The 14,365-nt window shown below is 36.0% G+C and overlaps 1 long non-coding RNA gene across 1 annotated transcript; it reads left to right on the top strand.

Moving 5' to 3' along the window:
* The first annotated feature begins 499 nt into the window (after positions 1–499).
* LOC103104639 (uncharacterized) lies at positions 500–13,865 on the top strand. The gene is made up of 2 exons (XR_001627942.2): positions 500–700; positions 13,751–13,865. It is a non-coding gene; the product is annotated as an uncharacterized LOC103104639 (long non-coding RNA).
* The last annotated feature ends 500 nt before the right edge of the window (positions 13,866–14,365 follow it).

Genomic DNA, 14,365 nt, shown 5'->3' with positions numbered 1-14,365 from the left:
GCTATCTTCCTTACATGTTGCTGCTGCTGCTGAAAAGGAGCAAGCTCCCTGCTATCCCTCCAGTCTCACTGCTGAGGTCTGATACAGTCTTCAGGAGTGAGTTATGATGCTTTCAGCCAGTCCCCAGGAGTTTGGAGACCTCCCTAGCCCTGGTTCTCACTGGAGTGGTGAGTGAGGGGAGGGGTAGTCCATTGTAGGGGAGAGGGTAGTCCATTGTGAAATTTTGCCCCCTTATAGCCTACCTTTCATGCTGTGTCCAGTGCAAGAGTCCCTTTACTAATCCTGTTTTGACCTCTGTCCTTTTTAGAAGCTTTGTAATAACTGGTTTGGAAAAAATTTCTGAGCAGCACCAAGTTTTTCCTGCTACTAAGTGTGAAAATAGGATTAACTCTCCCCTTGTCTATTTTTAGCTAAACAAATCAAAAACTTACAGTTCCCCTACTTGACACTAAGTAAGAGAGTTCACAAGTCACTTACAAGGTAAGTTCAGACCTCCAAAAGTCACTGCTCCACCCCTTGGGCAGTGCTAAGCAAATTGAAAGACTGTGACTGGTTCCCTTAAAGTGGGGGCATGACAGGAAGGGACTTAAGATAAAACTGCTGTGAAAGGCCAGCTCAATGATTGAGTCACTCACTCTTAGTTGGTGAGCCTGTCTGGAGGAGGAGATTTTTTTCCCTGGATCCTGCATCAGCTTGCTGGGTAAGTAGCTGGCCTTCCTTTCCTGGTTTCTGGTGAGATTGGATCCAGAGATTCCTTACTTGGTTTTGGAGAAGGCTCTGTTGGTGGAATCCTGGCTGAAGATACCACTGGGACTTCTGGCTGAGGATTACCGGAAAATTCAAGTGAAGATAGAGTCGTGTGGAAGCCCTGCTGGGGCTAAGCCTGACTTCTCAGCTGAAGGGCTAGTAGGCTTATTAGAATCTGTCTCTTTATCTATATTTTTCCACTTTCACTCTTTCCACCTCTGAAAATAAGGTTACTAAAAGTTTTTTTGACTTAAGCTGCAATATATTTAAATCATATTATTTTATAACTTTCATATTAGCACAAAAACCTGAATTTAAATTCTTAGATATGCCTCCATTTTGGCTCAGCTCACCTCTGGTGCCTCAACACTCAATTTTTTTAAATGCTCCATTCATGTTCTCATTTAATGGATGAACAAAGGTCAAAGTAGAAGCCTTCCTAGACTCTCCTATCTCCAAAATAAATATTTTGAGTCCCCAGTGACACATTAAAAAAAACACAACAATTAGAAGAGTGATCGTGAATTAAGCTTCCTACTTTTCTGCCTAGCACATTAATCACTTCTCTATGTATGCTCACTTCTCAATGGGGCACCTCTTGCAGCACTTTGCCTTTTGGGGAACAATTTCTCAAAATCTCCTCTCAACCTAATGTTATTACCATCTCCATTTCCAGGATGCAAGGAATAATATGCTATATGACTCAAGCTAATTTTTAATTTAAAAGATATTGGAACCATCTTCAATATTTATTGTGCCAGGAAGACAAAATCAGGAACTATATGAACACAACTGAAAAGAACTTTCCACACAAATAAAGTCATATCTAAACAATTAGAAAACATTAATTGTTCATGGTCAGGCTGAACTAATAAAAAAATAATAATTCTGTCTAAATTTTCTTACCTATTCAGTACCATAACAATCAAATGACTCAAAAATTATTTAATAGGACTAAAAAATAACAAGAAAATTCATCTGGAAGAACAAAAGTCCAAGAATATCAAGAGAATTAGTGTAGGAAAAAAACAAAGGAAGGTGGCCTTGCTGTACCAGCACTCAATTTGTAGTATGATGTAGCAACCATCTGATACTGGATGAAAAATAGAATAGTGGACCACTGGATACGAGTTGTCCTTGGATGCTCAGCTTCACCCTCAAATCCAGTCTGTTTTTGTTGCTTTTAGCAGTGATTCTGTGGAGTTATTTTGGGTTATTAGTGTAGGAGGTATTAGTAGGGCAAGGAAGCTTCATGCCCTACTCCACTATCTTCCCACAATCAATCACTTGTACTTATAGTAATCTGGAAAGGAAGAATGTAATTTTAAAAATAAAGATTAAATTGTGTCAGAGTATATAGTTTTTTATGATCTGATTTCAAAAGCCATACTGGAAGAGGATGGAATTGTTCTTTCATCTGACTTCTGATGGCAGGCAACATGGCCAAAGGTGAGTTAGAGAAACTATGTCCTCTTAAATCAATGCTATATCCTTACTAACTGTACTTTCCCTGCCATGAATTCTGTTAACTTCCAGACAAGCTACAATTGTCTTTCCTTGTTTCTATTTTGAACCTGATGTACCAGACTAGTCACAACATGCTGGCTAGTCTACTTCTGAGAACTTGGCAAAAATTCTACCAGTTTTAACAAAACTACAATCTATTAGAAATCTGCCAAGATGCAGAGTTCAAATCTATTCTTATTTTGTGACCTTTAAACATTCAGATGAAATCTTGCTATAATCAATATGACTCTTCTCTGGATCTGAAATCAGAGCTAGTACTTAGTACCAACTCTTCTATTTAACTGTATAATCTTGCACAAGCTATTTAACTTCATAATAATCTGGGCACTGCTGGAGGGAATTAGCCCACTGGGATTCTCATATGACAATAAATGCATGGAAGCTGATATACCCTAAAAGCACTTTAATTAAATGGATACAATTAAATAGCGAAACTGTATGTAACTGAATCAACCAACCAACCAACAAGCAATTATTAAGTACTACATGTTAGGCACTATTGCAAATGCTAAGGATGGAAATGGTATAGAATTGAAGAGAAATACTTGCTTTTAAGGAGATTATAGCCTATTGGGATTGATAAAGTATATGCGTATATGTGTATATTCATGTGTATGTTATGAGGGAGATCTAAATTGAAAATTGCCTTGAGAAATTCAGCCAAGAAAAATGCCAAGGCCCCGCTACAGACAGATAAACTTCAAACCTAGCCAAGGCCCCACTAAAGACAGATAAGCTTAGGACCTTGCGCAGGGACCTGCCCAAGGTCCCTGATAAACTTCAGCACCAAGACCCCAGGTGCAAAAAGCATCTTTCCAACAAAGGTTATTCATGAAAAGTATTTAAACCCCAGCCTATCAGAAGCAACTTGGAACTCTGATGGCAGAGGTTCCCACTGATGCGTATCAGTTCAATAAAGGGCCTTTTCCGTGTCTGATTACATTGCCCGAGGTCTTCCTTGGTGGTGGGTGAATTCCCAGACCTTAACAGTGTAAATATGAATATATATGTATATATATATATATATATATATATATGCTTAACAGAGAAGAATATATATTTGATAGATATAGATATATGCAGTTAGGTGGTACAGTGGAAAGAATACCAGGCCTGGAGTCAGAAAAACTTCTCTTCCTGAGTACATATATGGTCTCAGACATTTACTAGCTGTGTGAATGTAGGCATGTCATTTAACATCTCCTGGCCTCAGTTTCTTCATTGCTAAAATGGGGATAAAAATAGCACTTACTCCTTAGTATTATTGTTAAGAATAAAATAAAATTTTATTTCTAAAACACTTTGCAAAATTTAATATACACTTAAACCTTAAATACTATGTAAGTTTCATCATCATCACCACCACCATCATTATTAATAGCAGCAAGAAGGCTTGTATGAATAGACCATAGAATGTGGGGGGGGGGGGGGGAAGTAATGTGAGAATACTGCAAAAATAGGAAGGGAACAGCTTCTGAAGGAATTTAAATGACATACAGAAGCCGATATTTTATCCTTGTGGGAATTGGAGGCATTGAAATTTATTGACTTACTGTGGACATGGACAGATGTACAAATTATGATAGATATACATACAGACACTGCATTGGAATGAAGAGAGTGCTTTATTACTGGGTTTTGCTATGTAACTAAGGTGTATTTTTTTACATTGTTTTGGGGTCTCAAAAGAAATCTCATTTTTTTTATTGAAAAGAATCTTCAGCTTAATTTAAATGTAATACAAAGTACCCTGTTTCCTTAATGCTTCATTACATAGTTCATCTCTAAAATGGAGAACACAGATTTTCTAATAGGCATCACAATTGTTACAATACTTTGTCACTCTATAACCTAAGATGGAATTTCCCATGTGGGAGTCAAGATGGAGTTTCCTACATGGGAGTCTTCTGTATAATTGAAAATCTGTTACCCTAAAAAACAACATTTCCCAGGATCCCACTGACTTCCTGCTGTTACATACTTCCTGTAAACAGAGGATATTAGCAATTGGGTGGTACTCTGGGGTCTTTTTCTTGGGCTTGAAGCCAACATAGTGACAGTGGTAAGTTAAGTGAGGGGATTTAAAATGGGCTAATCAGCCATGGGCACGTGGTCTTTTATTTTTTTTTATACTCTTAATTCCTTGATTTCTAGTGATCATTAATAAATGTCGAAAAATAAAACATTTTTATTATTGACATTAATTTTAATTTTTACATTTTTTGGGAACCAGAAGAGATGAGAAAAACTCTTTTTTTTAAGATTCAGAGGACTAGAGCCTGAGGTTGAATACAGCAGCAGAAGCAGGTGACGGAACAAAATGATTTGGCAGGCACACAACTGGAAAGTGATGTCTTGGCTTCCTTCAAGCCTCAACAAAAATTCCATCTTTGATAGGAAAGTTTTCCCAACCCCACTTAATTATACTGTTTTCCTCTTTTTATTACTTCTTATCTGTTCTATATAGAGTATTTTTGTACATATTTGCTTGCTTATCGTCCCCTTTAGACTATAAATTCATTGCAAAGTAGGGACTATCTTTCACCTTTTTTTCATGTCACCATCCCTGAGAATAATGCCCAGCATAGAATAAGTGCTTATTAAATTTTTGATTGATATTCACTACTCACCATTTACGAAGCACAAATTACATTTTAGTGATAGAAACAGAAAAGTTGGCTAAATAGGAACATGGGTCTTTAGTTATTGAAGTTAGGTTGCGTTCAATTGCTATTGATATCCAGGGATAAAATTTTAAATTCTTTCCATACTTTTAACATACTTTCCTCTTTCAGATATCTTGAGAAGGGATACTTTATTGTCCCCATAATTGCATCATTCTAAGTACCATTCCAAATGAAAAACCTTGCTCCCAATGGGAAAATTCCTTCATATATCTATATTATGTTTATATATGTATACATATATTATATTATGTATGCATACTCAGATTTATTTATATTTTGCTGCTAACTTGGATGAATGGGTTTCTTTGCTACTAACTTTGTATGTTAATTGTGGGTCTGATATTTGGTGGAAAGAGTCAAGCATTATCTATAAAGCTAGGGGTTCTGCTTCTCTCAATACAGAACAGAAATCAAGCCTTTATCTTTTACCCTAAAACTACATACTATAAACTAATAATACTTAAGGAACCAGATAGATATCATTTTTTTCTAGTACTCCATCTCTCTGAGAACTGCATAATGGCCAAGCTTCTAGCTCCAATCTCCTGCTTCCTTTCCTCACAGGAATGAAAGCCTCTCATGAAAAAGGGTGAAATCAGTGCTAGAAAGATGTCTCTCTTTAGGTCATACAATACCCTCTTTTAACCTGTAGGGATCACCCCTTGCTATACTTAGTTTGTCTCTCATTAAGCTTCCCTTAAGTTTACTTACCCTTGCTTTAGTTCTTGCTATTTAATTAAGCACTAATTTTCACAAAAGTACACTATTTTTTTTAAATTTAATTTTATTATTTTTTGATTCAATATTCACTTTATTTCCCTCCCTCCGCTTTACCCACTCTTCCCACAGTCGACACACAATTTCATTGGGTATTACTTGTGTCCTTAATCAGAACCCATTTCCATGTTGTTGTTTGCAGTAGGATGTTCATTTAGAGTCTACATCCCCAGCCATACCCCTTCCACCCATGTATTCAAACAGCTGTTTTTGTTCAGTGTTTTTACTCCCACAGTGTTTCCTCTGAAAATGGATAGTGGTTTTTCTGGTAGGTTCCTCTGAGTTGTTCAGGATCACTGCATTGCTGCTAGTAGAGAAGTCCATTAAATTCGATTGTACCACAGTGTATCAGTCTCTGTGTACAATGTTTTCCTTGTTTTGCTCTTCTCAATCTGCATCAATTCCTGGAGGTTGATTCAGTCTCCATGGAATTCCTCCAAGTTATTATTCCTTTGAGCATAATAGTATTCCATCACCAACAGATACCACAATTTGTTCTGCCATTTCCCACTGGAATAGCATCCCCTCATTTTCCAATTTTGGGCCAGCACAAAGAGCTCAGCTATGAATATTTTTGTACAAGTCTTTTTCCTTATTATCTCTTTGTGGTACAAACCCAGCAGTGCTATGGCTGGATTAAAGGGCAGATAGTCTTTTATCGCCCTTTGGGCATAGTTCTAAATTACCCTCCAGAATGGTTGGATCAATTCACAACTCCATCAGCAATGTATTAATGTCCCAACTATGGTACATCCCCTCCAGCATTCATTACTTTCCTTTGCTGTCATGTTAGCCAATCTGCTAGGTGTGAGGTGATACTTCAGAGTTGTTTTGATTTGCATTTCTCTGATTATTAGAGACTTAGGGCATTTTTCGTGTGCTTACTAATAGTTTTGATTTCTTTAACTGAAAATTGCCTATTCATGTCCCTTGCCCATTTTTCAATTGGAGAATGGCTTGATTTTTTTGTACAATTGATTTAGTTCTTTATTAATTTGCGTAATTAGACCTTTGTCAGACGTTTTTGTAATGAAGATTGTTTCCCAATTCATTGCTTCCCTTCTAATTTTGGATGCATTAGTTTTGTTTGAAAAAAAACTTTTTAATTTTATGTAATCAAAATTATTGATTTTACATTCTGTGATTTTTTCTAGCTCTTGCTTGGTTTTAAAGTCTTTCCTTTCCCAAAGATCTGACAAGTATACAATTCTGTGTTCACCTAATTTGCTTATAGTTTCCTTCTTTATATTCAGGTAATTCACCCATTCTGAGTTTATCTTGGTGTAGGTTGTTAGATGTTGATCCAAACCTAATCTCTCCCATACAGTCTTCCAATTTTCCCAGCAGTTTTTATCAAAAAGGGTGTTTTGGTGCCCAAAACTGGGATCTTTGGGCTTATCATAAACTGTCTTGCTGGGGTCATTTACCCCTTGTCTATTCAACTGATCCTCCTTTCTGTCTCTTAGCCAGTGACCACTGTTTTACAGTATAGTTTGAAATCTGGGACTGCAAGTCCTCCTACCTTTGCATTTTTTTTTCATGATTTCCCTGGATATCCTTGATCTTTTGTTTTTCCAAATGAACTTTGTGATGTTTTTTTCTAATTCAATAAAAAAGTTTTTTGGTAGTTCAATGGGTATGGCACTAAATAAGTAAATTAATTTGGGCAGGATTGTCATTTTTATTATGTTAGCTCATCCTACCCATGAGCAATTAAAGTTTTTCCAAATGTTTATATCTAGTTTTAATTGTGTGGAGAGTGTTTTGTAGTTGTGTTCATATAGTTCCTGTGTTTGTCTCAGCAGATAGATTCCCAAGTATTTCATATTGTCTTGGGTGATTTTAAATGGAATTTCTCTTTCTAATACTTGCTGCCGAAATGGGTTGGAGATATATAGAAATGCTAATGACTTTGTGGGTTTATTTTGTATCCTGCAACTTTCCTAAAGTTGTTGATTAATTCCAGTAGGTTTTGGTTGATTCTCTAGGATTCTTTAAGTAGACCATCATATCATCTTCAAAGAGTGATAGCTTGGTCTCCTCATTGCCTATTTTAATACCTTCAATTTCTTTTTCTTCTCTAATTGCTACTGCTAGTGTTTCTAGTACAATGTTAAATAATTGAGGAGATAATGAGCATCCTTGTTTCAATCCAGATCTTACTGGGAAGGCTGCTAGTTTATCCACATTGCAGATGATGTTTGCTGATGGTTTTAGATATATACTGTTTATTATTTTTAGGAAAGGCCCTTCTATTCCTATACTTTCTGGTGTATTCAATAAGAACGGGTGTTGTATTTTAGCAAAGGCTTTTTCTGCATCTATTGAGATAATCATGTGATTTTTGTCAGTTTCCTTGTTAATATGGTCAATAATGTGAATGGTTTTCATAATATTGAACCATCCTTGCATTCCTGGTATGAATCCTACCTGGACATAGTGAATAACCCTTGTGATGACTTGCTGGAGTCTTTTTTGCTAGTATCCTATTTAAGATTTTTGCATCTATATTTATTTGGGAGATTGTTCTATAGTTTTCTTTCTCTGTTTTGGACCTTCCTAGTTTTGGGATCAGTACCATATTTGTGTCATAAAATGAATTTGGTAGAACTCCTTCTCTGATTATTCTGTCAAATACTTTGAAAAATATTGGGGTTAGTTGTTCTTTAAATGTTTGATAGAATTCATTTATGAATCCATAAGGACTTGGAGATGTTTTCTCTTAGAGAGTTCTTTGATGGCTTGTTCAATTTATTTTTCTGATATGGGGTTGTTTAGGCAACCTATTTCTTTCTCTGTTACTCTAGGCAATTTATATTTTTGTAAGTAATCATCCATATCACCTAGATTGCCATATCTGTTGCCATATAATTGGGAATAATGTTTTTTTAATGATTGCCTTAATTTCCTCTTCATTGGAGGTAAGTCATCATGGATACTGTCAATTTGATTTTCTTCTTTCCTTTTTTAAATTAGACTGACCAGTACTTTTTCTATTTAATTTCTTTTTTCAAAGTACCGGCTTCTGGTCTTATTTATTAAATCAATAGTTCTTTGACTTTCAATTTTATTAATTTCTCCATTGATTTTTAGGATCTCTAATTTAGTCTTCATCTGAGGATTTTTAATTTGTTCACTTTCTAGTTTTTTAATTTGCATGCCCAAATTATTGACCTCTGCTCTCCCTAATTTGTTAATATATGAACTCAGATATAAATTTCCCCCTGAGTACTTCTTTGGCTACATCATATAGATTTTGAAAGGATGTCTCCTCATTGTCATTTTCTTCAATGAAGTTATTAATTGTTTCTATGATTTGTTCTTTGACTAACTGGTTTTGGAAAATTGTATTGTTTTATATCCAATTAATTTTTTATTTACCTCTCCATTAATTTACTAATTAATTAGTACCTTTACTTATTAGTACCTTACTTACTAGTACCCTTACTAATTATTATTTTCATTGCATTGTGATCTGAGAAGGTTGCATTTATTATTTCTCCTTTTATGCATTTGTTTGCAATGTTTTATGCCCTAATACATGGTCAATCTTTTTGAATGTACCATGTGCTGCTGAAAAGACAGTGTATTCCTTTTTGTCCCTATTTATTTTTCTCTATATATCTACTAAGTCTAATTTTTTCTAAGATTTCATTCACTTCTCTTACCTCTTTCTTATTTATTTTTTGGTTTGAATTATCTAGTTCTAATAGAGGAAGGTTCAGGTCTCCCACTAGTATAGTTTTTCTATCTATTTCATCCTTGACCTCAACTAGTTTCTCCTTTAGAAATTTAGATGCTATGCCATTTGGTGCATACATGTTGAGCACTGATATTTCGTCATTGTCTATACTGCCTTTTATCAGGATATAATTACCTTCCCTATTTCTTTTAACTAGATTTATTTTTACTTTGGCTTTGTCAGATATCATGATTCCAACTCCTGCCTTCTTTTTCTCAGTTGATGCCCAATAGATTTGGCTTCATCCTCTTACTTTCACCCTATGTGTATCTACCTTCCTCATGTGTGTGTCTTGTAGACAGCATATGGTAGGGTTTTGGATTCTAATTGACTCTGCTATTCTCTTGCATTTTATAGGTGAGTTCATTCCATTCACATTCAGAGTTATGATTACCAGCTGTGTATTTCCCAGCATTTTGATTTCTACTCTTAGTCCTGCCTTTTTTTTCTTTCACTATTTCCTTCTACACCAATGTTTGTTTTTAATCAGTCCCCCTAGTTCCCTCCCTTATTTTACTTCCCTTTCTACCTACCTCCCTTCTTGTTCCCCCACTTATTTTCTTTGCAGACTTTTTAAAACTAACCCCCCACCGTCTCCCTCCCTTATACTGCTTCCCTCCCCACCAGTCCATTTGTTACCCTTCTACTCGCCTATAGGGCACGAATCTGTTCTCTGCCCAAATGGATTGGATTGTTCTCCCCTCTTTGGGTCAATTTCAATGCACATAAGAATTGAGTATTTCCTGTCTCCAACCTCTTTACCCTTCCAGTGTATTGATCTTCTTCCACCTCCCACCATAAGCTTCTTTGTGACATATAAATTTACCCCCTTTTTTCTTTTCCCATTTCTTTTAGTACTAACCTCTTTTTTTAGCTCTAGTTATAAATATGTATATAGATATATAGATATATATGTATATATATGTGTGTCTGTGTGTTTATGCATACATATATCTATATACCTATTTATGTCTTGTTATTTCATCCTATACAGTTTGCCACTGTTCCCTCTAAGTGTAATTCTTCTAGCTGCCTGGGTGATAAGAAGAGTTTTTAAGAGTTACCAATGGCCTCTTTTCTTATCAGGATACATATTATTTTAACTTATTGAGTCTCTTAACAAAAAGGGGTTTTTTGTTTTGTTTTGTTTTTCTTTTTTCCCTCTTTTTTTAATTACGTATTAATGGTTCTCTTGAGGTCTGTGCTTGGACATCAAACAAATTTTCTGTTCAGGTCTGGTCTTTTCTTTACAAATTCTTGGAATTCTTCTATTTTGTTAAATGACCATACTTTCCCCTGTAAGAATATAGTCAGTTTTGCTTGGTAGTTGATTCTTGGTTGATACCAGTTCCCTTGCTTTCTGGAATATTATATTCCATGCCTTTCAGTAGATGCAGTCAGATTCTGTGTTATCCTCACTGTGGTTCCATGGTATCTGAATGACTTTTTCTTGGCAGCTTGTAATATTTTTTCTTTGGTCTGATAGTTCTTGAATTTGGCTATAATATTCCTGGTTGTTGTTAGTTCAGGATTTAGTACAGGAGGTGATCTGTGGATTCTTTCAATTTCCACCTTTCCCTCTTGTTCTAGAATACCAGGGCAGTTTTCTTGAATAATTTCCTGTAGTATTAAGTCCAGCCTTTTTCTTTTGCCATAGTCTTCTGGTAGACCAATGATTCTTAAATTGTCTCTCCTCGAAAGATTTTCTAAATCTTCTGTTTTGTGAATGAGATGTTTCATATTTTCCTCAATTTTTTTTCATTCTTTTGCTTTTGTTTTATAGTGTCCTACTGCCTTGAGAGGTCACTTAATTCTGGTTGTTGTATTCTGGTTCTTAAAGAATGGATTTCATCCCTGGCTTTCTGGTCATCCTCCTTCTGCTCTGATTTTCTTTGAAGGTCATCTTTCATCCTCTTTCCCTCATTTTTCATCTCATTTGCCTCATTTTCAAGATGGTAGATTTTGGCTTTCAAGACACTATTTTCTGTTTCCAAATGGCTTATCTTAGTTTTTAAATTCTTTTCCCAATTATCTTTATCCTCTCTTAATGTGTTTTGTTTTGTTTTTTAAACCATTACCTTCTATCTTGGAGTCAGTACTGTGTATTGGCTCTAAGACAGAAGAGAGGTAAGGGCTAGGGAATGGAGGTTAAGTGACTTGCCCAGGGTCACACAGGTGGGAAGTGTCTGAGGCCAGATTTGAACCTAGGACCTCCCATCTCTAGGCCTCTCAATCCACTGAGCCACCCATTGCCCCTTAACTGTGTTTTGAATTGCATTTTGAGTTCTTCCAAAGTCTGTATCCAATTCACTGGGATTTCTGATATATCGTTTGCTGATCCATCCCCCTGTTTCATTCTTTGCTCGTTGCCTGTGCAGAAGTTCTCTATTGTAATTTCTTTCTTCTTTTCTGTTGTTTGCTCATATTTACTCCTTCTTTGTTCCCCATATTTGTCTGTGCTCTTGCTCCTCTCATTTTTTTGGCTTTGGGGGTTTCTGTCAGTCTCCCCTCTTGGAGCTTTGACAGAAGGTCTCTCCCTGCAGTCTGTGTGGGAGGGGTGTTGTAGTTTGAGCTTCCCTGTCATCGGGAGGCTTTTGATTGGATTAAATTAAAGTACAAAAGTCTGTGAGGGAGGGTTGTTGGAGTTTGGGCTTCCCTGACCTCTGAAGACTTTTCATGGGATTAAGTTCAGCTGGGTTGGGCTGGGTGTGCCCTGAGGTCAAAACCTCCTGGAAGGCTGGAGCAATATGGAGCATCTTCTCAGCTCTGTCCAGGCTGCCAGCTCTGTGCTCCCTCTCCGGCTCCTTCCCAGCCGCCTGTGTTCTGAGTCTGGCACAACCCTGCCCAGAAGGTACACCCTCCAGACCAGAGCCTTTGCCCACAGAGGTTCCTGCTGCCACTGGTGGCTTAGTGCTTTGGGGGGGGGGGGGTAACAAGGGTCCTGGGACCTTCCTTCTGCCTCCCCCTTAAACCTGAGTGTTCTCAGATTCTGGCTTTTGGGGGGCATACCTTTTGGATTGATCCAGCAGGAGGGTTCCTTGGCTTTGTCTTGTTGTTAAGTTTGATTTTCAGTCCTGTAGAAGCAGTCAGTTTGTGATCAGTAAGTAAGGGTTTTCAGAGGTCTGAACTTCTGCAACTTTTAAGCCACCATCTTGCCTCTGCCCTCAACAGTGCACTATTCTTAGTCATAAAATTTTACAGATGATTTTATAGTCTAAAAAGCATCATTCTTAGCTGATTTGTCTCGGATTCATATGTAAATTGGTTTTCTTAACTGAGTTAATATTTTGTCCCATTTGATCACTTCATTTTAACAATGATTTCAATGGGTTAAACTAGCTTTTTTATAAGAAAAAAAGTAAATAAATACAAAAGCCTTTTGAAATCTAGACTCCATAGTGATTTCAGAGATAAATTTCACGGTTAGAAAACCCCAATAGAGCAGAGAAAAATCAATAGGAAAAAAATTCTAAAAGATAAATAAGGCAAAATCATTTTTCAAAAAAGCAAACATTCTTAAAGGGAGAAATTTGAGAAATCCTCATAAGAAAATCTTTCTCATATTCTCATTTGAACATTTCAAGAATTAACATTAGTTTTTAATGAAATTTTATTAGCTATTATAAAATGTCAAAATAAACATGGGTATTCATAGTTATAGTATTCATTTTTTAATTCCTCACTTAATGACTTAAGCTAATAAAGCAAATAAAAGTGTTATAGCATGAAAAAGTCTGCAGATGAAAATTTGGTGAAAATACATGCAGCTCATAACTAAAACATCCACAATTCTTTTGAGTGAATCCACTTGATCTTGATACTAGACTGGGATAAAACTAGTAATATGTTCATTGCCAGCAAAGGAACCATCTACATTTGAAGCAGCCTCTACCTAGAGTATACTTATGATCTAGGATGCCCTAAACTAAAACACTTTGTTAATAGTAAGCTTTATTCAATTATTATGTTCTACCACCCATGATAGTATATATTCAGTACTCAACCCAATTCTGTAGAAATAGTTTGAATAGATATAAAGGAATAGGATAAATAGGTAATATGTTAAGTACCTTGAGCTAAATTAATATTTATAGATCCTCTAAAAAGTTTTAGCACCTACTCAGGATAAGAAACATTAATGAGAACACAGAACCACTAAATGATGGAATATCTATTGGGAAAAATATTGAAAGTATTTTAGAATTTTTTCCTTAGAACTTATGTAAATGATTGGCAATTAATATAAATTTCATGGACATTTTTCTTGCAGGCAACCCAGAATGTGGAAAATATTTCTGGAGGACCTGGCATCAGGAAAAGTTGGGGGTTAATTCTGTCCTTTAATACTTATTTGTTATATGACTATAAAGTTGTTAATTGACTTAGTAAGTCTCTAAATCATTACTTAAAAATGGGAAATTACAGTGTCTTCTTCAAAGGGGTGTGAAGATTAAATTTGACTCTCCCTTGATAATAACAATGAAAAAATGTAACTCTCCTCTGATTGTGAAGATTAAATTGTAACCCCTGTTTATTTTTAGATTTAATCCACAAAAGTGTAAACACCCTACTTAAAAGTTGAGTGTGGAGATCTGCCCCTTTTTAGATTTAATCACCAAAGGTGCAAACACCCCATTCACACTTGTGTGGCGGAGATCTGTGACTGACATGTGTGACAGTGGGTGACAAATCAGAATTGACTGCCTTCTGGGCAGTCCTAGAGCAGGACTTCAACTGTGATTGGTAGATGTGGAATTAGGAGAAGGCACAGGAAATGATGCAAGAGAAAATGTCTTTAAAAGGAGCTGTTACTTCCTATGAGAAAAAAAATATTCATTCTTTGATCTGCTGACTGGACCTGAGACACTGCTCCTGACTGGACTGA

Source organism: Monodelphis domestica, chromosome 2 (genome assembly GCF_027887165.1).
Source record: "Monodelphis domestica isolate mMonDom1 chromosome 2, mMonDom1.pri, whole genome shotgun sequence".
In the NCBI taxonomy this organism is placed as follows: domain Eukaryota; kingdom Metazoa; phylum Chordata; class Mammalia; order Didelphimorphia; family Didelphidae; genus Monodelphis; species Monodelphis domestica.
Note: the sequence above shows the minus strand (reverse complement) of the source record. Positions and strands in the feature narration are given on the sequence as shown.